Raw genomic sequence first — 24,853 nt, 5'->3', positions numbered from 1 at the left:
AGACACACACACACAGAATCATTTTGTTGTATCGGGGACACTGAGGGCACATGGAAAGTGCAAGCCAGGGGAGTCACTGAGCACTCTACTACATGTGGCATACATCTGAATGAAACTGGATGAACAGTTCAGAAGTCATTTGGGGAGACAAACACCATCATATCAAAGCAGTTTCCTCTACAGGAAAGTAGGGTAAAATGAGACTTAAAAATAATCAAGGCACAGACAAGATTTAAAGCAATACAGCAAATACTACTGCTTCAAGAAAAGCTTGGTTATTCTTTAATCTGACTAAACTGGACTTCTTCTCCAAAAGTTTGGGAGGACAGTAATTTATGTTAAAAAAAAAAATCAGGAGTATCGCAGAAGCAATGGTGAGTCACCGAATGTTCAGGTTCTGCTTTGGAAGCAAAAAGGTTTATGAACATAAAATCGGGAAGGGAAATAAACTTCCATCAATATATAACGCCCGAAGAACAGATCTTTTTTATTATTATTTTATGTGGCAAATAAAGCTAGCTGTGTGTGGAAAATTAATTCAGGCCTTGCGATAGGCTCCTCCTACAAGTTGGATTGCTATTGGCTAGAGAAAGTCCAAGGAATTCTACAAAGGCACCTGTTAGCGGCACCTGTTAGAATGTACTATTGTACGCCCTCACCTACATTAATTTATGTGCCTACATGTAAACCGTTGCGATGGTATATGACTTAGCGACGGTATAGAAAAGATTTTAAATAAATAAATAAATTGAAGGAGCCTTCTGATTGGCTAAGTATGCATATTTAGGTCCTCAACTATAATCACCGCTGCAAAGAATCGTAAACTCAGACGCAAAATCCCAATATCAAAACATTTGTAAATGAAGATAACTAGAAACTAACTGTAAATTTTCAGTTCTGACTTTGCAGAATCATTGGTGACAAAGACCAAGATGGGAGACAGCATCCTTGTTTGCACTACGCTTATACAAAATTCAAATAAACACTCTATTCCCAAGCGCAGAATTAAATACCAAAACCAAGCTCAGACCATGCAGCATAAGATGTATGGCTTTCCAAGCCTGGCAAATTCACCAGGCTGTCCCCAAGAGCACGTGACATGCTCAGTAGAAAGAGGCTTTAAAAATTTTTAAATGAAGAACAAGGTAAAATGCAAGTTTTTTTCATTTATTGATCCTATTCTTTCTCCTCTTGCCAGCTACCTTCTGCCTCTCCTCCCTCCAGCGCATTCCCCTAAGTAGAAACAGCTCAGTGTTGAACCCTGGGGAGGAGCACTGGAGAACAGCTGCAAATCAGAGCTCCACATGTGGGAGGCACAGAGGATCACTTACTGGGTGGTTTTACTGCTTCTTCCTTTCTCAGTTTACCCAGTCTGAAAAAGCCCAAAATGATCAGCCAGATTTAAGCAGAGGTATCAGCAGGAAAAAGGAGGTAATAGTGTCAGCCTTGTATAGATCACTGCATTGGGTTCAGTTCTGGAGGCTGTACCATGACAACGGCATTGAGAGCATGGCGGTGGTTCAGAGAAGGGCATGCAGGGCTCTTGTGGGAGGTCAGAGATCAGCACGGGACCCCTGCTCCGAGTTTTTCCAGCACAGGAGGGAAAGAGTCAGTCTTCTCATTTGGATCTCCTCTGAAGCCAGTCCATGAAAAAAAATAAAAATCTCCACACTGTAGCTATTGTTCAAAAAATAATATAATTTACTGGTCACTGATCGCAAGAAAACCAAAATTCACAACAGTACATAGTAGCTTACTGCACCATTAAGCACAGAAAAATTAAGTCCATTAGCACAAAACACCCCCCTCAGCCTCAAACAGTAGCAAATGTGGGTCACCCTGGCAGGTAAGGTCTCTTGGTCAGGCACTTCCCCTGGTACCTGCTTTTCTCCTCCTCTCTCTCTTCCAGTATTCCCTTGCTAGGCAGTCTTCCCTCCAAGCTCCACAAAAGACAATCCTCTCTCTCCACCTCTGAAGAAATCCTCGCCATCATGGATCTTCAGGAAACTTAGAAATCCGCAACAAAAATCTCCCAGAGACCACTCTGGGACCCGAAGACACAACCTCCCCAATCCTGAAGGCCTGGGCACTCCGACCTTGGGCTCCTGCCACTTTCCTAGGACTGGAGGCAGGACTGGTAGTCCTCTCTCCAAGCCAGAGAGAAACCCTGAAGAACCCTGTACCACGGGGCCACAGGAGTTTTGTTAAACTCGTGACACCTTCCACTAGGAGTGTCAGACCTCTTATACCACTCCCTCAGCCCACGCGACATGCAGGGTCTCTACAGAGACCCCTGATGCACTCCAGTAATGGGGCAACTGTGGGACCCCCTTATAGATATGAGGCCTGCTAATCTCAAATAATCAAAATGCACTTGCTGGAAAAAGCAAGGGATTGCGGAGGACATGATAGAAACAGTCAAGTGTTTGACAGGCTTCAGTAAAGCGCAGGGAAATTAATTTCCTTTTCTCTGGAAAATGTAAAAGGCCAAGGGTAAGAAAGGTTTAAACATGGGAAAATATTTCTTTAATGAGAGGGTGCCATATTCCTGGATCAGTCTATTGGCCAAGGGAATGGCAACCAAAACTGTGCAATACTTTGGGGCAGAGCGCACCAGTAAGGCAAGTGGGGGAAGAACAGGTAGGAGGAACCGGGGGGGGGGGGGGGGGGGGGGGGGGGGAGGGGGGTTGTGTCTCAGGTATAAGCCAATGGGCAGGGAGTGCTGGCATGACTGCATCAAGCTCCCAAGGACAGTCATCAGTGGTACGGCTGCACCGGGTTTCCAAGAAGCCTGGGGCAGCCTGCATGGAATGGCCACACTTAGGAAGGATATAGAAGGCACCGGAAGAAAGAGGGCCGAGAGTCTGGGCAAAAGGCACAGTGGGGAACTGGTTTTGGTTTCAACATGCTTATCCACCCACAGTGGTAGGAAACCAGAGAGAAAGACAAATCGGGCAGACTGGATGGGCCAAGAGGTCCTGATCTGCCGTTATTTACTATTTTAGAATCAGGCAAAGAAAGAGAAATCAGCCTGAAGCTTTAGGGAAAAACCTCCGTACATGTGCGCGCACACTCACGCCTTTTGCTGATCTCTGCATGCAGCCCCTTTCAGGTAAAAATGGTGCCCCAGTGTTTTTTGCCAAGTTTTTGCCTGCAGATGTTTTCCCTGTAGAATTTCTGCCCCCCTCCCCTCTTGAAGATGCAGTGTTGGGTAAAAAGATGCTATCGCATGCTATAGGAAGAGGGAGAGAGACTAGCTATAAGGCAGTGTAGGGGGTAGGGGCCACTTTGACATGCAGAGTGAGATGTGTGAACAGAACAGTGCTCTCTTGTGAAGATTTGATGTCCTTCGGAGTGAGGAAACTCACACAACGATGAGATCTGTACACTGTTCTCTCAACCTAGCTTGATGTCACCCAGTGTACTGTTCTGTTCATACGTCTCACTCTCTCTCTCCCCCACCCCCTTTTCCAAATTAGCATCGCACCATGCGTTATGGTGCTTTTCGCATGCGAAAATGCCTTAACACATGCAAAAAGCCCATAACGCGGCTTGGACAATAACTCCCTTAGTTGGGTTGGGAGAATGAAGAGAAAATGTTCTATCAGGGAGTTGAACAGAATAACATAAAATCTTTCCCTAGAACGAGGAGATGTTAAAAAATCAAGCTAAAAGCATCTCTCTACATCCCCACAATATGCTTCATCAGGGGCTTCCACCATTTAACGACCAAGATTTTGCATTGGCCTGATGCCACAATCATCTTTCTGGTCTCCTGAAAGGAGCTTATCTATCAGCTAAAACCGTGCCTCTCCATTCCTACAAATGCCCTTTAATTTTGCCGAAAACTTCAAGCAGGAGAGAGAGAGAGAGAGACTGACTGATTAGGGAAACCCATTCTCTCCACATGCAAGCCAAGCCCACACCAAGAGCCTCCCCCTGACAATTCCCACCTGCTGGGCAACAGAGCAGTCTCACAATGCTTCTGAGGTTTTCAGTTTAATGGGGTGTGAGGAAGATAGATTAACTGTTAAAACCTCCAAAAACCCAAATCTCAGAAGGCAGTAGGGAGCAGCACCAGTTCTCCTGCACAGCATAAACATCACGTAACTCATCGGATCATGGGGAATACTTTCTTAGATCCCAGCCCTGCTGCTCCACAGGACTCAAGCACAGAAAAACAAAAACTGTACAACTAGCCTCCATAATCTTTGCACCTAAAAATTAAAACAAAAAAAAAAAGGTACCACACTGACTTTAGCGTTAAAGCAGGAATCTCTCTTATACCCCGGGACTTCGAAGGAATGATAGGAGAAGCCACCGGCTACCTCACCAGGTCCTCCATCCTGTGAGGACATCTTTAAGGACAGCCCAAATCTTCCTTCTGTGGCGTTGGAAAAGCTATCTGCAGGCAATAGGCCATTTCCCAACATCGAGAATTTGGCAGAACCGACACCACACAGTTTAAAACTCCAATTCTGATTCTGGTATCGCTCTGCTTTGGTTTTAGACACGTCGTCCTTAGGAAACGCCTTCTATTAGAAACAGATTTTTTTAACGCAGATAAAGTGCTTGCTTTAGAGGGTTACTGGCTAAATGCTCCCTGAGGGTGGACAGAGCCAAGGCGGCAGCTCATTAAATTCAAGGCTCTTTTCCTGGAGCTTGGAGCCATGAGAAGTCCTCACCAGGCATGACACAAAGCAGACTCTTCGTACCGAGCTTTAAACTGCCACCTGACAGTTCTAAAAATTATATCTTTTTTCAGCTGAAATTATAAGTTATTACTGAGCAGAATTCAACTATAATAACTTATAAAGTTGAAGTGAAGACATCAAAATAAGAAGTTTTGTGACCATACAGAAGTGCACTGTATGTCTCACACAAACACATGTATATGTACATATACATACACATTAAACCAGTTAAGCATTGTGGGGCAGATTTTAAAAGCTAGGCGTGCGACGTACATTTATGCGCGCTACCCGGCGCCCATAAATATACGCCTGATTTTATAACATGCGAGCGCAGCTGCGCGCATGTTATAAAATCAGGGGTCAGCGCACGCAAGGGGGGTGCGCACTAGTGCACCTTGCTGCGCGCCGAGCCCTCGGGGAGACCACCTGGCTTTCCTCGTTCCCTCCCCCCTCCACCTTCCCCTATCTGTCCCACCCCCCAGCCTGGAAAAAAAAAAAACCCCTACCTTTATTTCATAAGTTATGCCTGCCAGAGGCAGGCGTAATTTGCGCAAGCCGACCGATTGCCGGCGCACAATCCCCCGGCCCAGCGGCCTTGCAGAGGCCTCTGGCCACGTCCCCGCCTTGCCCCCAGACTGCCCATTTTTTCAAGCCCCAGGACTTACACGCGTCCCGGTGCTTTACGCGCGCCTCCGGGCCTTTTGAAAATAGGCCCAGCGCGCGTAAGGCTTTGAAAATCTGCCCCTGTGTTTTCAAATCTCCTTTTTTTTTTTTTTTTTTTTTAAACAGACTGACTTACAGAAGCTGGTGAACTGTATAGAACACACAGTTATTTCTTTTTCATTTGCAAGCCAGTCCACATGGGAAATAAAATAAAGCATTCATTCTTAAATCATCACTCTCTGCATACCCATATCTGTCTGTAACACAAGCCACAAATTCGGACATCAGAAGCCTGTCCCATCTCCAGCGATGTGCATACACTGCCTGCCAGGCAGCAGAAGGGAAGCCCCACCCAGCCAGGGCGCTGCAGATGTTCTGGTACCTCCTTGAAACTGAGCACTGCTCCAGGTCACCCCCAAACACCACCTTTTTACCTACACTATGCACACTATGAAGAGGAGGGACTGAATTTTCCAAGCACATGTATATATTCCACCTCTCAAAATTTAGAGAGAAAAACTGAAATTAAAAGCAGGCGCATTCAAGGCTCTCAGTACAAGGCACGGAGAGGGAAATCTGATTGGGGTCTCTAGGGGTAAAGCTCAAACCAGTAAAAAAGACAGAATATTAAGAAACTTGACAACATGTAGGGAACTTGCCTTTAGTTGTGGCTGGCTAAGGTGAGAGCCCCAGGACTGCAGGTTTGCGTGGAGGGAAGGCACAATGAAGCACACTCTCCCTCTCTTCCAGCTGTAAAGTCAGGCAGTAAACTCAGGAGGATCCCCGGAAAAACATCTGGATTTGCTCTGGAGAGGTGAGTAGACGAAGGACAGGACAAGTATCTGCCAACTGCAAGAGTCTGCTCGGAAGAAACATTTTTTTTCCCTTTAAATCCAGGAAATTCAAAGCCAGGTGTGCAGTTCTTTTGCAGCTTTCCCCGAGCTCTCTCTCAGGCTGCCTGTGAGTAGGGGCAAAGGCAGACTGATGCACCTTCTATCACTTCCTGCTTTTGCAGAAAAAAAAAAAAAAAAAGCGCTGCTAATATTAGACTCCGAACCACCCTGGGGTTTTATCCAGGGACCGGCAATTTTCTTCCTCTTCTGCCTTCTTACAGTGTTTGCACACCGTCAAACCTTCTGAAAAATCAAACACCAGGTACTTTAAAGCAAAGTAGTTCCGAGCTTCCAGTGTTATTGCACTCCTAAAAGAAATATATTGTGCACAGGCAAATTACACTTAAGTTATTCATAATTTCAAAGAGCTATTTCCTATCTAACGGTAATAAAGAGGAAAGTTGTCACGCACCCACGTTGCCGGTATGCAAACAAACACCTCTGCTCTAGTGGCGTAGCCAGAACTGATGTTAACCTTGGGCCAACCCAAAACAAGGGCATACAGGTCTGAGACCTACTAGTTGTACTCCAATGGGTTCCTAAGTCATCCACAACAGCCCTTATGCATCGTGTGTGAAACTTTCTAGAATATTTAACTCTTATTTCAAGCACTTACCAACATTAAATATTCCGTATTAATTTGTATTCATTTATTTTATATATTTATTGCAATTTGTAAATACACAAGAATATCAGGTAAAAAGCAAAGACACAAACATCAGATCCAATCAATTATGTCATAAAACAAATATCAATGTATTCTTTCACGAATCCTCTTTCCAGAAGGCAGAGATCACCATAACTACAATAAAATAGCAATAATCATTAAGAGTCGGTGCAGAGCAAAACTACAAGAATTCACATTACAACCCAACATGAAGAAAAAAAAATAAAAAGCTATACACAAATTCTGGAGTCGCCTAAGCCAAAAAAAACAAAACAAAAAAAACTCCACTGCTAAACATTTGTGAAGTAACACAAACCCCTGCAAAAACCGTGCCATAGCATACAATCATAGCACTGGTTCTCAGGACTCAAATAACAGAAACCTTATGAAAAACAAGCAATGCAAATACTACATCAGACCCTAGGACCTTAATACACTACCTACTGGGGTAACAGAACAAGCCAGACTGCTATAAATCCCTACAGAGAAACTACATACAAGCAGCGATACTGCACCTCAGTCACACACAGGCAGAACACAGACCGACCCTTACCTGAGACAAGGGACCAAAATTTAGAAACAGAAACATGCAAACAAAACCGAAATAGCCTGAGAAACCAGACTCTGAACAGTGGAAGGCTAAAGAGCAAAATACAAAATTATAAGAAATGCTCATATCCAAAGATGGCATGTTCCAATTGCTAAAGTCTCCAAATAATTTTTCTTTTACCTTTGTCATCTGATCTTTGTATTTTTCTAATCAGTTGGTTTCAGTCTCTTTTTTCCACTTTCCTTAATTCTTTCTGCATGGTCATTCTTCTCTTTCCATTTCTTTTCTCTCCCTTATCTCGCTTCCTCTCTCTCTCTCTCACACACGCAAGCACCCACACGCAGGCTCCCATTCTCACATGCACGCACCTGGCCTCACCACCAAACCCTCTTCTTCCGCCGCTGCAGGGACGGGCTCCCGCCGCAGCTTTATTCCGGTGGGCCTTCTTCACCACCACGGGAATGGGCTCCCGTGGTGGCCTTGCTTTGGCAGGGCCTTCCCTCTTCAGCCACTACGATGATAGTGTTGGCCAAGTCTCATCTGGTGTTGGGTAGCCCTGAATGGCAGGCCCACCTGTGGCTATGCCACTGCTCTGCTCTCCGCCCCTGAGTCACTGTGATTGACAGCAGGAGAGAGGAGAAGCTGCCCTAGGAGCTGCAGTTGAGATGAGGCCCCCCATCCTCCGCTGGCAGGAGAGGAGACAGACACCCAGGGTGGTAACAGAGAGGGCAGAGTGCTGGCGGGGCCTCATCCCCTGCTGACAGAGAAACCGCAGCAGTGCTGCCGAGACTGGCCCGACAGTGGGGCCCCCAACTGCTGCCGGCGGACAGAACGAGACCCACAGTGGCATTGGAAAGGGCACAATGCTGGCAAGGCCCCCAACCCCTCGCCAGTGGAATGGTGTGTGAGAGAGAGAGGAAGAGGAGATGGTAGGGGAGAGAGAAGAAACGGAAAGAGAAGAATGACCCTGGAGAAAGAATTAAGGAAAGTGGAAAAAAAGAGACTGAAATCAACTGATTAGAAAAATACAAAGATCAGATGACAAAGGTAAAAGAAAAATTATTTTGAGACTTTAGCAATTGGAATATGCCATCTTTGGATATGAGCATTTCTTATAATTTTGTATTTTGCTCTTTAGCCTTCCACTGTTCAGAGTCTGGTTTCTCAGGCTATTTCGGTTTTGTTTGCATGTTTCTGTTTCTAAATTTTGGTCCCTTATCTCTGTATTAGGTAAGGGTGGGTCTGTGTTCTGCCTGTGCCTGTGATACTGAGGTGTGGTATCGCTGCTTGTATGTAGTTTCTCTGTAGGGATTTGTAGCAGTCTGGCTCTGGGTGAGATAAAGCCTGTCTAAGGAGGGAGCAGTCTAGGCTACTAGTAAAATTCATATATTTGAACAGATCTTTTTTTCTTGCACAGTTCTTCTAGCAATCTTCATGTTCGTAAAAGATGCCAAACCCCAAAAGGGGAAGCATTTTGCGTTAATCGCTGCTGACTGCATGCTAGCTTTACTGGCACCTTTACTGGCAGCAGGATGACCTATTTCTTGTGTTTACACTAATCTGGCTTGGCAAGGCCTCTTAATGGAGGAGTCTGTTGCCAATGCAGAGCCGAAGACTCTTACCTAAGAGCTGCAGAGTGAATGCACTCCTTACTACCCATCTGCTCTTCCGTCGCCCTCTCTCTCTCTTTGGGGCCGATGCGCTTTCATTACTGGCAGACAGCCGGTTAGGAAAACCAATGCCGAGTTTACCGGCGTCGGCTTTCGTAACCGGCAGCCGTGGCGGAGTCGCGCCTCCTTGCTAGAGCGACCCCCCCAATTTGTTTATAGCATGGCGCCCCCTTGCGGGCGCCATGCGCACATTAAGAAAGCAGGCACTGAAAAATCAGCGCCCGCTTTCCACGTTTGATATGGCATGGGCCCCTCTGTGGGCTCCACTTGTTGGATAAGTCTCTCTTCTCCATTAGGAACTCCATGCCTTCTGCCTTGCTGCACTATACGCTAGGAATAGCATCGTGCTCCCTTTCTGGCCTTATTCAAGCCCAGCCTAAAAAAAAGCCACTTTTCTGAGGCTTTTAAATCTTAAAACTCCGATTCTCCTGATCCCGGCCTTGCTAGTTTTAAGCATATTATTAATAAATGAACTTGCAGTTTCTTTTCTCCTGTAGGTTCGACTAGACTGGAAGCTCTAGAGAGAAGGAGGCCAGCTCTCAGGCCTATCTGTGCAGCACTATGTACATCTAGTAGCAGTAGAAGATGCTGTAGCACTAGGGCGACCCACTACCTCCCCCGGATGCTTCTGTGGTCACGGCTCTGCCGGGCTAACGAGAACACACTGCATTCCCTCTTGTACATTTCCACCGTGCAGCTGTTGGCAGAATTGCTCTTCAGGGAGTCTGCCATAATGGAGTTTCCCCCGTGTACCAACCAGCTCGCATCTTCCCTTCGCAGCAAACAACACAAGCTGAGCCTCAGAAGGCTGCAGTGTTACACAGCAGTGGGTAGGATAAAAAAAAAAAAGAAAGAAAACTTTTTTGCTTAAAGAGTGTTCTTCAGTTGTTTTCCGAGAGAGAATGCTCTCGCTTTCTCCTGGTAGCTCTGGGATCCCGCTGCACCCCGTCTCACCGCCTGCTCCTCGGTAAGAGCCGGGTGGAGGGGGGGGGGGCAGGGCAGGGAGACAGCCACGCTGGAATGCACATGAGAACAGACCGTGCTGGCACTGAACTTGCGCGTCGCCATTCCCAGAGGTCGAAAGAACTTGTCAACACTATTTTTCCAGGGGTAGCTGGGTTCTGCTTGTTCTCTGACACCACCCCCACAGCTCCAGCACACACACACACACACACAAAAAAAAAAAAGCAAGCCCATGAGGAGATGCAAAGTTATAGGACTGATCTTTAAAGAAATATCAGAAGCAGAAAAGAACTGGGTGCTGCAGAATGACACTCTTTTGTAAACAGGAGGTTTAATTTTGGCAAGGGTCATAATGTAATTGCATTGCCAAGTAAGGTTCCCAACTGGCTAGTACAGGAATAAGCAACTCCGATCCTGGTGTGCCACAGACAAGTCTGGTTTGCAGGATCTCCACAATGAATATGCATGAGGTATATCTGCAGGCACTGCTTCCATTGTATGCAAATAAATCATGAATATTCATGGTGGATGTCCTGAAAACACCACCTGCTTGCGGCACTCCAGGATCAGAGTTGCCTACCCCTGGATTAGTATTTGGCCATCTTGGCTGACTTTCAGTAAGGGAGACCAGTGGCTGGCAGGACCTTTAAATTGCTACTGCCAGCCTCTGCAGCAGCAAAACCTCCTCCATTTCTCCCTCTCTCCCTCCAAACTTCTCTCATCCACTGCGCTTCCCTCCCCCGTGTTCTTCCATGAAGATGCGCAGGCCAGGACTGAACTAACACGTGCTCCGATCCCTAGGCCCCTCCTTGTGCAAGGAAGCGAGGAGAGTCAGGATGAGCGAGAACAGAGCGCACACTGAATCAGCCCCGGCCTGTGCACCTTCACAACCTCCTACCTTGAAACAGTTCCTTCTTCAGAAGACAAGGTCCATCAGGGTTGGGGGAAGGAGGGGAGACAGTGGAGAGAAAAAGATGAGGAGGTGGGGGTGGTGGCAATGGCTATTTTCTGCTAGGGGGCAGGTGTGTTATCCCTCCATATCTAATCAAGATATGGAGAGATAACACATCTCTCCATATCTTGATTAGATTCTAAGCTGCAAGGAACAGGGACTTCCCTTTAAGAAAAAAAAAGGTGAAAGAATCCATCTGGAACTGAAAGGGGAAGGGCGGTGAGTGATCCTCGATCGGGAGACCCGCCCCCTCTAACGTCACTGAGGACTGTGACGGACGTTAAAGCGCCAGAACACCAGGCGTCGCGCGCCGAAGGGGCTCGACAAAGGGGCACTCCCCTTTGTGCACCCCTTCGTAGTGTTAAGCCATTCCCCATGTTCTTTTATATCCCTTGTTAACAATCCCCATATTTAAATGTTTAATGTATTTGACAAAGGTAATGTATGAGCCCTTGCAAATTTTGTTTAAATGTAAACTGATGTGATATGTAAAATTGAACACCGGTATATAAAAATAAATAAATACGTTTCTCTGTACAGCACAGTGCACATCTGGTATGCACTATGCAAACAACTAATGATATCGCGCAGGCTCTCAATCTAAGGTGGTCTTCGGTTCCCAGCTCAGCCCCTGCGTTTGCATCTCAGTCTCAAGGAGGCCAAGAAGTGGTCAGAACATAGCACTGTAATACACCCAAAGGGGATGACGCCAGCAGGTCTGGCCTTGGGATCAACTTCAGTAAGGTGTGACAAACTTTAATTCGGGAGGATGGGGTTCCAGTGCTACAGAGTTCAACTGGGACCCACTCTTTCAGCCCAGATCACTTCTAACCACATTGGATGCACCCCAGACAAGCTCCCTTAAGTATTTTCAGCGGCCACATCAGAGACACCTCAGACAGACCCCAGACACGCACCCTAAAGTACTTCCAGCGGCCCAACATTCAGAGCCATTTTCACCCAATGATTGGATCAAAAGAACCAGCTACATAAAATTAAACACACACACAGTAACAGCAGAGATCAGCAGACGAGGACCTCCTAGGCAACCCAAACTGACTGCTTGCCCCTGCTTAACCTGCTTTTGCTACGGATATCTCCTGGTAATCCAGGCTTGACCACTGGCATACGATGCCCTGCCCTTTTTGTCTTTAGCTTGGAAGTGTATTTATTTATTTAAAATTTTTATATACCGACGTTCATCCGGGATATCACATCGGTTTACAGTGTAACTGAAACAGGCGCCTGGGATGGCGGTTTACATCGAACAGATATAACGAATTTAACATAAGAACAAATGAGGAGGGGGAAAAGAGGAGGGAAATAATTAAACAAAACTTATGAGCAAAATTTACAAATATATATAGAGTATCACTATGTACAAAGTATTCATAAATACAGCAATGCCATGGAAATACAAATGTGTAGAGTTATACGGGAGGAGGGGGGATGGGGAGGGGGTGGGGGGTGTAGGAGGGGAGGAGGGGTGGATGGGGTAAAAGGAGAAGGCGAGCTGAGAAATCAGGAGAAGGTAAGAGGACTGAACAGGAAGGGGGCGAAGGAGGAATTTAGAGGTGGGAGTGAGGAATGGGGGAGAGGGAAGGAGAGTATGGGTGTGAGTGTGAAAGTGGGGGAATTAGGTGTATGCTTTGGTGAAGAGCCAGGTCTTTAGCTTACGTTTGAATGTTTTTGTGCATTCTTCTTGTCGTAGTTCGACAGGCATTGCGTTCCAAAGGGTGGGCCCGGCGATAGAGAGCGCTCGGGCTCTCGTGGAGGTAAGTTTGTAATGTTTGGGAGAAGGTGTAGGCATGGAGGCGAGGTGTTGGTGTCTGATGGGCCTGTTGGATTGGTGGAGGCGGAAGGATTCGTTGAACCAGTTCATTTCAGGGTTGTATAAAGCCTGCAATCAATGCTGGGAAACTTGTCACCTCCCTCTAACTGTATCTGAGAATGTACCCAAGTCCTGCTGCCACTGCTCCATGCTGGCTGACCCTTTCCTTCTCTCCGTGAGAGTCGGACACAGGCTGGGCGAGCTGGCACTGGCCCACTGCTCTCCTGAGCCTGGGTTTCCACACCTAGCCTAAATCTCTCTCTCTCTCTACCCCTCCCCCACTCCCGCTCGTCTCACTGCCCTCTGGACCTGTCCCAGGAGGCCTTAAATTCTGGCACGGGTCTTCTTACTACTACCTCTGCTGGTAGCTATTCCAGATATCTGCCACCCTCTCAGTAAGCATTTTCCTCCGACTGTCTCGTCAACATCATGCCACCATCACTTGTCACTGAATTATTTTTTTTAAATGCGATCTTTTCTTGAGGCTTCCTAACATTTTCACCACATCCCTCCTTTCCTAGAAAGCACATTTTGAGTTCTTTAAACCTTCTCCATGTAGGGTTTGTGTCGCAGGCCTCCAATCATTTTAGCAGCCTCTCTCTGAACCAACGCCATCCTCTCAATGTTCTCAGGAAGGCACAGTCTTCTGAGCTTTAATGCAGAAGTTGAAATGGGGTCCTGCCAGTGAGCTGTACCAGCTGATAACTCTCCTTTTGCACCTGCGCACACCGCCAGTTTTTCCCCAGCACTTTGACTGACTGGCTACCTTCTGGTCATCTGAGATGACCACTCCTAGATCTGCCAGTTCTTGTCCTCCTAAATGATAAGTGGTTTCATACTACTAGATTCACATTGCATTAAGATTAACTGGCCATTGCCATTAAAAACACAACTCACTGCCAGGGGAGCAAACAACTGAGAGTCACTTAGCCATATACCCATTGTGCAGGTAAGAAAGTTCTTTCTAATTTTGAGTTATTTATTTATTATTTATTTAACATTTCTTATATACCGATGTCCGTTCGCACATCGCATCGGTTTACAGTGAACAAAAAACCATTGGGCGGAGCCCTTACAAAAAACAGATAATATAGTAGCTAGGTAACATATATAAAAAAAAAAAAAAAAAAAAGGTAAGGAGCTCTTACATTAAATACAAACATCAAAGAGGAAATGCTAAGGGTATATGCTAAGGGATTGAGCTCTAACAGAACCTATATACAGATTATTGCACAGTACAAAATCATCAGGCAAAAAGGCGTTCATACCAGGATATCAGATAAACAATTAGTAAGGGGCAGTTAAGTAATGGGGGGTGAGATGGAGTAAGCTTGCTGGAAGAGCCATGTTTTAAGTTTCTTTTTGAAGGCTGGGGTATAGGTCTCAATGCGAATATCATGTGGCAGTGAGTTCCATATGGTTGGGCCGGCAAGGGAAAAAGCTCTGTTCATGGTGGAGGAGAGTTTAAAAGGTTTGATAGATTGGGCATGAAGTGTTCCTTGGAGTGCAAGACGGGTGGGTCTCTTGGAGGTACGGGGTAAGAAGGGGGGGTTAATCCTGCCTACCTGTTTAGTTTGTAACCCTTTGATGTGACCTGAGAGGGTGTTGTCAGTATACGTAGCACTGTACAAGATTTAGAATTATGCCATGCACACGCGAGTGCTCTGGGATTCAATACACTCTGGCAAGTGTGCTGCGCCACTGGGTGATTAGATAAGTGCATGCAGGGCTTCTCAGGGCCCTATGGGACACTAACAGAGGCTTAGGACTGTGAACCTACATATTTTGATTGAGAAGAGTTGAAAAATTACAAAGATAACATTCAAAAATAGTGTCCAAGCAATGAAGAAACATATATGAACAAAAATCCCAGTACAGTTCTTAATACAAGATCTATGAGCCCTTCGTAGGATCCATCTCCTTTCCTTGGTTTTCATAACCCCCCCCCCCCCCCCCCCCCCCCGTCATCCCCCAATCACCTCACGCATGACAGCAACACAATATATAAGCGCAACATCTGGCCCTCCATCCAGCCCTTGTTGCTTTACCGAACCGGCAATAAGAAAACGTACACTAACCAGATCAGTGGCCTCCATATGCCAGCCCGCACCATAGACCAAATGAACATAATAAGTAAATAAAGTAATATGAATGGTATTAACCCGCACTATAGATCCTCAAATTCCCAGCTGATGGCCATCAAGGGTCCCCCTCAACCCGATCCATGTAACGAATTAATGGAGACCATATTCTATAGAACTTAGATATGGTATCACGGCGAACAGCAGTCAGTTTCTCCATATACCATAGGTGTCTCAATTTATGACATAGCTGGGATAAACCCGGTGGATCTACAAACTTCCAATGCGCAACAATTAGTCTGGTGGCTGTAAGGAATATAAACAGTTTATGGGGTTCATCTTCTAAGGCGGGATATGGAACCCCCAATAGCCAATACTCCGCCTGTAGTAGAATCATAACCCTCAAAACGGCTTCGGCTATTTGTTGACATAGCACCCAAAATTGTTGGATCCTGGGACACTGCCACCACATATGCCAGAAGGTGCCAAGCTGGAGGCATTTCTGCTAACATAATGGGGATCTATCTGGCATCCAGTGCCACTCGAGCTGGAGAATAGTGCCAAAGATACAGTAACTTGTAACGGTTTTCCATCATAGATGCCGATATAGAAAATCACCCTAATGTTTGAAAGCACTCCTCCCACTTGTCCTCACTCCACTGAGCTCCAAGGTCCTTTTCCCAAGCCACCACATGGGAGGCTCTCCCCTTTGCACTAATAATAAGCAGCTGATACCCTTTTGTACCCTGCCTGCCAGGATACAGTAGCCTTCAAAAATCGAGCGAGGCATTTGAAGGTCCGTCTTGGGGCCCTGTGATTTCATAAAATGGCGAATTTGTGATATGCCAAGAAATCCTCATTCAGTAGGCCATACGTGAGTTGTAAATCAGAAAATTGAACCATCCCTTGTTTACATAATTAGCCCAGATTAGTCAAGCCTCGAGCCTCCCATTTTTGAAAAACTACATTCTGCCTTCCCATAGGAAAGTCCCTAAGAGATTGTATATGCGAGAGCCCTGAATATTGCTTTATACCTAATAATTTAGGTTTCCACCTTTTCCATATGATAAGGGTCGTTTGAAGGCTCGGAGGCAACGAGGCGAGTTCCCTTGTGTTATAACTCATGGGCCAAAATATAGCCTGTAAAGGGAATACTCCTATTAAGGTTTGCTCGATCACCTCCCACTGTTTTGGGGAGGTATAATCATGGCTATCCAATATGTGCTTTAATTGAGCAGCTACATAATAGTGCAGCTGGAAGGGCAGTCCCAGGCCTCCAGCTTTGCGTGGTTGATAAAAGTACCTGACGTGTCACCCGAGGCGGGCGCATGCGCCATACAAAAGCAAAGAGCTTGCGCTGGAGTGGTCATAGTACCTTCTCCGTAAGTAGGCAGGGGAGCACTTGAAAAAGGTAACTAATTTTAGGCAGTATGTTCATTTTAATCGAGGCCATCCGCCCAAACCAGGATAATTGCAACATCTCCCACAGGACTGTGAACCTATTTGTATCCCGAAGCCAGAATCAAAACAAGTTAAAAATTCAGTGTAAAAAAAAAAAAAGCACAAATGCTTTCAGAAGAAAACGGATGCAGTAATAGGGGAGTGACAGGCAGAACATCTGGGTTGAGCATTCAGATTCCTGCTTAGACATTTTTGATTTGGTAAGTAAATTAAAGGGGACAGCAGTGATGGCACATTAAGTTAAAGCAGGGTGAGCTTGTCTCACCCCGCGAAAATAACGGGCGGCAAGAGAGCGAGGCCCTAGTGAGGAAGAAAAACAAGGGGGTAGGAGTTAGAAAGGAAGGGAGGGGGGAGGGGGCTAGGTAGGAAGCCAACGGGGTATAGGAATTTTAAAGGTGGACCAGGGATTGGATGAGTAAAGTGAGTCATAGGGAGCATCAGTTACTGAGCTTCAGTTGGCGGGGAAACGGCCGATGCAGCAGGCAAGAAGCTTTTCTGTGGAGATTCCCGTAGGTTTAAAAAAAAAAAAAACAAAAAAAACAGCCGTCATTTAAGTTATTTCTGAATAAATAATAGTTAAGTCACCTAATAGATTAGATCAGGCAGGATATCCTGCCTCCTGGTTGGAATTGTGAATATCAGACAGGTCAATCCAGTAACGAGTGGTAGGAAGAGCTGCGTTAGTGCCCGGCGCACCCGCGGTTGCCGCACGCACAGTCCAGCTCACCTACCGCTCAATACTGTATGTAAATAGCTTGCAAATGCAAGCTGCGTCTAAGAAGCGTCCGTGAAGCGTTAGGCCCACGCAACCCATTTTACTGTATAGAGCGCTATACAGTATCCTGTATGCGCTGGCCTAACGCTTCACGGACACGCTGGTATCTGTAATTTCAAATGACATTTGAAATGACAGGTACCAAGAAGTGGACAGTTCTCCGACGCTCGGGATTGTCAGCCCTCTCTCTCCTCCTCCCGAAGCAAGCAACGAAAGTGGAAAAAAGCGAAAAAAAAAAAAGTAGCAAGAGAGAGGGGAGAGAGGACGGGCAATCCTACACTCGGGATTGCCAGTCCCCTCTCCCCTCCTCCCGAAGCAAGGCGCGAAAAGCAGCCTTGCTCCGGGAGGAGGGGAGAGAGGACTGGCAGTGTAAAGCGACGAAGCGACTTACTTTTTTTGCAGCCCCCCTCCAGAGACGGACATCGAGGGACCGCGGCTCCCCTCCCCTGCCTCCAGCTGCCCGCGAAGATAGACGCATCGCACGGGCGAAAGCGGGCCCTGTGCGTGCAATTGGGCCGCTCAAGATGTGACGTCACATGCCGTGACGCCAAACGTCGTGACGTCACAGCTTGAGCGGCCCAATTGCACGCACAGGGCCCGCTTTCGCCCGTGCGATGCGTTTATCTTCGCGGGCAGCTGGAGGCAGGGGAGCCGCGGTCGTCTTCGATGTCCGTCTCCGGAGGGGGGCTGCAAAAAAAAGTAAGTCGCTTCGTCGCTTTACACTGCCAGTCCTCTCTCCCCTCCTCCCGAAGCAAGGCTGCTTTTCGTGCCTTGCCTCGGGAGGAGGGGAGAGAGGACTGGCAATCCCAAGCGTAGGATTGCCAGTCCTCTCTCCCCTCTCTCTCTTTCAACTTTTTTTTTTCGCTTTTTTTTTTTCGCTTTTGTTGCTTTGGGAGGAGGGGAGAGGACTGGGGCTGCCCCGGAGACCAGCACCCATGGACGCGGCCAGGGCAGGTGAGCGGGGGCTGGGGGAAAGTTTGCCGCCTACCCTTACCCCTGCCTCTAACGCAGGGGTAAGGGTAGGCGGTAAGTTAGCAGGTTAAACACACGGCAAAACTGCAGGGTAAAAAAGCGATAGTCGGGGCGCGCGTTACTGGATGGTAGGGAATACCTAATTCAATCGTTTACATGTAATATACATGCCGCATGCGGAAGGGGTTACCCTGGGATTTAAGGACGCGGTAAGAGTAGGTTAAAGGGGACTGTGGATCGCAGGAAGGGCTAACGCGGCCGGAAAGTGAGTAGAAAGCAGGTTAGGAGCGGGGTAAACGCGGCCGCACTTTACTGGATTTACCTGAGAGTGGGTTTCCCTCCCCTGTGTTCCTCTATCATGTCTAGGAGAGCGAGGGAGCGTGGCGGCGTTCCGCTGCGAGGGCAGGAGTTTAGCAGGGAGGAGGCACTTAATCCCTCCGCATCGCATGTCCTGCTTGCTGCTGCTCCCGGCCAGCTCGCGGGGAGGGGGGGACCGAGGGCGGTTAATTCGGCCTACCCTAGTGATGCTGCTCATCCGGTGAAGGGATGGGGGGGAACTGGATACAAAATATGGGTAAGAGGGACAATGATAACTTTGGCGTAAGGGTAATAAGAAGGATAAGAAGAAGAATAAGAAGTCAGGTGGGCCGAAAGTAGGAAAGAACATAGTGAGGGGTTTTTTACGCCTGGCTAGTGTGGTTGGGCATTATGATGCATCGCAATACGAAGCATTGCTGTCTTATGCGGACAGCATACTGGGCGCGTTCCGGGATTATGAGGGTTGGGCATGGCTCAACTTCGATGAAAAATTCCAGGACAAGATGGAGGGTAGTGGAGGCATGTCTTGGGGTTCACAGGATATTAACTTGTGGCTAACCCAAATGACTTATAAGGGGTCGAAGAGTTCAAAGGTGGTGGGACAAGGGAGCGGTAGTTCTGTAGGAGGAGCAGGGTCAGGAGGGAACAGTGGGATGGTGAGTTCCTTTTGTGCCGGAGGACAGGGTAGTAAAGTTTAATGTGGATAAGTGCAAGGTGATGCATATAGGGATAAATAACCCATGCTATAATTACACAATGTTGGGTTCCATATTAGGTGCTACAACCCAAGAAAGAGATCTAGGTGTCATAGTGGATAACACATTGAAATCATCGGTTCAGTGTGCTGCGGCAGTCAAAAAAGCAAACAGAATGTTGGGAATTATTAGATAGGGAATGGTGAATAAAACGGAAAATGTCATAATGCCTCTGTATCGCTCCATGGTGAGACCGCACCTTGAATACTGTGTACAATTCTGGTCGCCGCATCTCAAAAAAGATATAATTGCGATGGAGAAGGTACAGAGAAGGGCTACCAAAATGATAAGGGGAATGGAACAACTCCCATATGAGGAAAGACTAAAGAGGTTAGGACTTTTCAGCTTGGAGAAGAGACGACTGAGGGGGGATATGATAGAGGTGTTTAAAATAATGAGAGGTCTAGAACGGGTAGATGTGAATCGGTTATTTACTCTTTTCGATAGTAGAAAGATTAGGGGGCACTCCATGAAGTTAGCATGTGGCACATTTAAAACTAATCGGAGAAAGTTCTTTTTTACTCAACGCACAATTAAACTCTGGAATTTGTTGCCAAAGGATGTGGTTAGTGCAGTTAGTATAGCTGGGGTAGATTTTCAAACCGCGCGAATTGGCGTACTTTTGCTGGCGCATCAGGCGCAAGCAAAAGTACACGGGATTTTAGTAGATACGCGCGTAGCCGCGCGTATCCGCTAAAATCCTGGATCAGCGCGCGCAAGGCTATCGATTCTGTATAGCCGGCGCACGCCGAGCCGCGCAGCCTACCCCCGTTCCCTCCGAGGCCGCTCCAAAATCGTAGCGGCCTTGGAGGGAACTTTCTTTTGCCCTCCCCTCACCTTCCCCTCCCTTCCCCTACCTAACCCACCCGGCCCTGTCTAAACCCCCCCCTTACCTTTGTCGGGGGATTTACGCCTCCCGGAGGGAGACGTAAATCCCCGCGCGCCAGCGGGCCACTAGCGCACCGGGACGCGACCTGGGGGCGGGTACGGAGGGTGCGGCCACGCCCCCGGACCACAACCACGCCCCCGGACCCGCCCCCAAAACGCTGCCGACACACCCCCAAAACGCTGCCGATACACCCCCAAAACGCCGCGCCGACCGGGCCCGCCCCCGACACGCCCCCCTCGCCAAACCCCGGGAATTACGCGAGTCCCGGGGTCTGCGCGCGCCGGTAGGCCTATTGAACATAGGCGCACCGGCGAGCAGGGCTCTGAAAATCTGCCCCGCTGTGTTTAAAAAAGGATTGGATAAGTTCTTGGAGAAGTCCATTACCTGCTATTAAGTTCACTTAGAGAATAGCCACTGCCATTAGCAATGGTAACATGGAATAGACTTAGTTTTTGGGTACTTGCCAGGTTCTTATGGCCTGGATTGGCCTCTGTTGGAAACAGGATGCTGGGCTTGATGGACCCTTGGTCTGACCCAGTATGGCATTTTCTTATGTTCTTATGTTAGTTCTGGGAATAAGGCGACAGGGGGAGGGAATGATGTGTGTTGGCAGTTTAACAAAGCTGCCTGCTTATTCCCCGACTGCAAGTTCTGACACACATGTTCCACTTGCGGAGGAGCTCATTCAGCTGTCAGATGCGCGAAGGGAGCTAGCGGAGCACAGGGTGGGGGAAGCAAAGCGTAAGGATTTGAGTTGCAAAGCTGACTCCCCGGTTTCATTACATGCAATGGGTTACTGGTTAGGTCAATATCCTGATAGGAAGGTTGCTAATTTTTTATACGAGGGGTTCAGTGAAGGTTTTGTTGTTCCATATATGGGACCGGGAAAAGGGGCAGGGGGTAAGAATCCAAGGTCGGCGAGCACACATGCAGCTGTGGCTAGGGAGATAATTAGGGCAGAAGTTAAGTTGGGACGGGTGGCAGGGCCGTTTGGATTGCAGCCATACGTAAATATGCATTTGTCTCCAGTGGCAGTGATTCCAAAAAAGGAGCAGGGTAAGTTTCGCATGATTTTAAACTTATCATACCCTAAGGGTAAGTCAGTGAATGATTATATACCTAGAGGGTTTTGTTCCGTGCGTCATGCTTCCTTTGACGAGGCAGTTAGTTTAGTTAAACAAGCAGGAAAAGGGGCTCTATTGGCAAAAGTAGACATTGAATCTGCCTTCAGGTTAATGCATATTCATCCGAGTTGTTTTTCTTTGCTGGGATTCTGTTTTGAGGGTCAGTATTATAGAGATAGGTGTTTACCGATGGGTTGCGCGGTGTCGTGTGCTTTCTTCGAAGTTTTCAGCACATTTTTGCAGTGGGTGGTTGAGCAAAGTACGGGATGCGCAGGTATTATGCATTACCTTGATGATTTTTTGTTTGTGGGTCCAGCTAAATCAAATTTATGTCAAAGGCAGCTAGAAGGATTTTTGCAGGTAGCATCAGCATTGGGTGTACCGGTAGCGACCAATAAAATGGAGGGCCCGGTATCTAGGCTTATATTTTTGGGGATTGAGCTCGATTCAGTAGCCTTGGAGTCGCGATTACCGGTGGAGAAAGTGCTGAGATTAAAAGGCTTGGTACAGAGTATACGCAGGGCTTCTAAGGTCACGTTAAGGCAAACGCAGTTGTTAACTGGTGCATTGAATTTTGCGTGCAGGGTAATTCCTATGGGAAGGGCGTATATCAGGAGGTTTTCGAGCACCACAATGGGGTGCGGGCCAATCATCACCAAATCAGAGTGACCCGTAGGGTAAAAGATGAGTTGGGTGTGTGGGAGGTTTTCTTGGAATCTTTTAATGGGGTATGCATTATGCAGAGCGCGGAAGTATCAAATTGTGATATGGAGCTTTTCACCGATGCAGCAGTGGGGTACGGGTTTGGAGCTTATTTTCAAGGAAATTGGTATGCTGAACGGTAGCCGGAAGAATGGAAGGGGGAAGGGTTGCTTAGGAATATTAATTTCTTGGAGCTATTCCCGATAGTGGTAGCGTTGAGTATATGGGGGCGGCAGTTAGCAAATAGAAGAGTTTTGTTTTGGTGTGATAATTTGGGAGTAGTTCAAGTAATTAACAGGCAGTCAGCGAAATGTCAGAGTATCAGAGTTGTTAAGGGAGTTAGTTTTCCTGTGTCTAAAATGGAATGTCAATATTAGAGCAAGACATGTGCCAGGGGAACAAAATTTAATAGCGGATGCACTCTCTCGTTTTAAGTGGCAGGAATTCAGAGAACTAGTGCCAGGAGCAAACTTGACGGGCGATCCGTTTCCGGAGCATCTTTGGCTACTGGGTCGGTTGAAGCATGGACGTTGATCAGGAAGTCGGTGGCTCCGGCAACATGGGATTCCTATTTGAGGGGTCATAGGGTGGTAACACAGTACTTGGGTGCAAGGGGCTGGAAAGGACGTCCAGTGGAGGATGAATGTCTGGTAAACTTCATATTGTGGGCAAGGGATGCGGGTTATTCTTTGACATCGGTGCGTTTGCACCTTGCGGGATTTTCCTTTTTCCAAAAGTTGAAGGGATGGCGGTAAACCCGAGCCCAAATGTTGTTGATTTATTGTATTGTTAAAAGGTATACAAGGGTGGGGGGGATCTTGTGCAGCGCGGGGGGGGGGGGGGGGCTGCTGCACGAGATAGCCACCCCCCCCCCCCCGTTATTGCCAGGAAGGTTGTGAAATAAGCAGGGGGGGTGTCACTTTCTGACAGCAGTGTTTTAGCCTTCTGTTTTTCGTCTGAGACCGTTTCTGATCTGGATAATAGTTCGTTAGAAGCTATTCAGTCCCAGTCCGGATTATGCAGAGCACGCCCCCCAACGCCCCTTCTAGTTTGCTGTACGAACAGTGCGCGACGCGTTACTGCGCTGCTCCGAGAAGTCGGATCGGGGGTTCTGTTGCTGCGGTTGCATGGACACCGCCCCCCACCCCATCACTGGTCAGGAGGATGGGAAGGAAGCTGGGGCCCAGGTCCCACTAGGAGCCCTGTAAATGCACGCAGGCTGAGCTGTCTTGGAAGAAAGTCTGCTTGTGGCTTCTGCAAAGCCCACTCAGCTCTTCCGCATGGGGTAGCCACGGTGACCAGCGACCGGCAACCCTCTCCATCTCGTTAAGTTTCCGGCTGCGTGCAATCTGGGGATCGGCAAGTCTGGGAGAGAGGCTGGCACGCTGCGCCTGTCAGTGACCGATCCGATCGGGGCCTGAGCTGAGGGAGCGAGCCACGGACACAACAGCTGGAACATCGGCCGGACCTCCAGCCCGAACTTTTCTAAGGAGAAAGGGGGGGAGGGGTGGGGGTGTTCCTTTTTTTTTTTGGAGGGGATGTTGCCACCGCGCTGCACCTGCTCAGCCGGCAGGGATCCAGCTGTGTACGCAGCGCTCGTCACTTACCCCCTCCTCCCTAGGCACACATCTCTCCTACCGCACTCCTTCCTCCTCCGCTCCCAGCGTCGCTCCACTCTTTGCACTTTCGGTTTCTGACTCCCTCTAGGCGGAAGGAAAACTCCGTCGCCTGGCTAGGGCCGGGGAGGAGCAGCCCACACCTGCGCAGGAGAGCCGGGATCCGCTTTTTTGCTTTTTCTGCAGGAGCCGCCGCGCAGGCAGGGTCCCAGAGTTCAAGAGCCGCACGGGGGAAGTGGCAGTGCGTGCCCAGGCCTCGCTAACAGGAGTTTCTCGCCCCCTTTCTGAAAACCGCACCGGGCTGGCAGGACGATGTAGCAGGCCCGAGAAGGCGCAGCGCCCCCACCGGGAACCGTGTGCGCTGCCGCCAGCATGGAGGTCACCCGACGGTTCCGGGTCACCGCGTCCTTAGAGCTGTGGCCGCGGGGCCCATCCGGCTGCTCTTGGCGTTACAGCAGCGGAACTACCATTCCCTGCATGCAGTGCGGCAGTGTCAGGCCTGGCTCCGCCCCATCGCTGCCCGGGAGAAGCGTTAAGTTGGGCATCGCTGGCCTGGGGTAGTGACGGCCATAGGGAGCACGTGGTCTGCTCGTGCCTGCACTCCTTTAAGTGTTTCACGTTGGTGCGCAGACACGATGCTTTAAAACGAGAACCGTCTGAACAGGCTAATCTGCTTCTGGTTTGTCCCTTTGTATACGTGGATCTGTAGTTCGCGTTTCTTTTGATTAGATTGTAAACTCCACTCAGCAGGAACTGTCTCTTTACATGTTTTTGTACAGCGTTGCGTAGGTGGAGTAGAGTTATAGAACTGATAAATAGTAGTGACTGGTAGTTTTTCTGTGACTTGCTTTGTGTTTCTGTTTCCTTGATTAATATTCAGTAAGAGCCGCTGTAAAAATGGCACAGAAGTCACAACATGAAAATACATGGATCTTCAGGAACCATCAATTTCACATTAACTTCTAAAACAAATCAAAAATATATTCAGGGCTGGTGCTGTTGCGCGTCCCGGCTGCGTTGGTGCCGCAACCCGGCCTGCTCACCTCACACTTCCATTCACCAGCTCCGGCTCCTCTTCCCTAGCAGCTTCAGCCAGCTCCTCTCGCCCGCGGCGTTCCTGGACATCCCCAGGCCTGTCGGGGCCTTCCGACTCTCAGCGCTCCTCACGCTGGGGCTCAGCGTCCTCGACGTCGGCCCTGCCCCTGGGCGCGTGCGCACAGACCACTCGGTCCTTTAAAGGGCCCAGCGCAGGAACCCGGTCTGCGGCGCCCGATGAT

The 24,853-nt window shown here is 48.2% G+C and overlaps 1 protein-coding gene across 3 annotated transcripts in view; it reads right to left on the bottom strand.

Moving 5' to 3' along the window:
- Positions 1 to 24,162, bottom strand: part of LOC115094490 (A-kinase anchor protein 17B) — a 62,927-nt gene extending 38,765 nt beyond the window's left edge. For all 3 annotated transcript variants that reach the window (XR_003857568.1, XM_029607600.1, XM_029607601.1), the window contains exon 1: positions 23,568 to 24,162. The gene's annotated coding sequence lies outside the window, so the exon portion shown is untranslated. The remainder of the gene's footprint in view (positions 1 to 23,567) is intronic.
- Positions 24,163 to 24,853: the final 691 nt, after the last annotated feature.

The sequence above is a fragment of the Rhinatrema bivittatum genome, chromosome 6 (genome assembly GCF_901001135.1).
Source record: "Rhinatrema bivittatum chromosome 6, aRhiBiv1.1, whole genome shotgun sequence".
Classification (NCBI taxonomy): domain Eukaryota; kingdom Metazoa; phylum Chordata; class Amphibia; order Gymnophiona; family Rhinatrematidae; genus Rhinatrema; species Rhinatrema bivittatum.
This window is presented reverse-complemented; position numbering and strand designations above follow the sequence as displayed.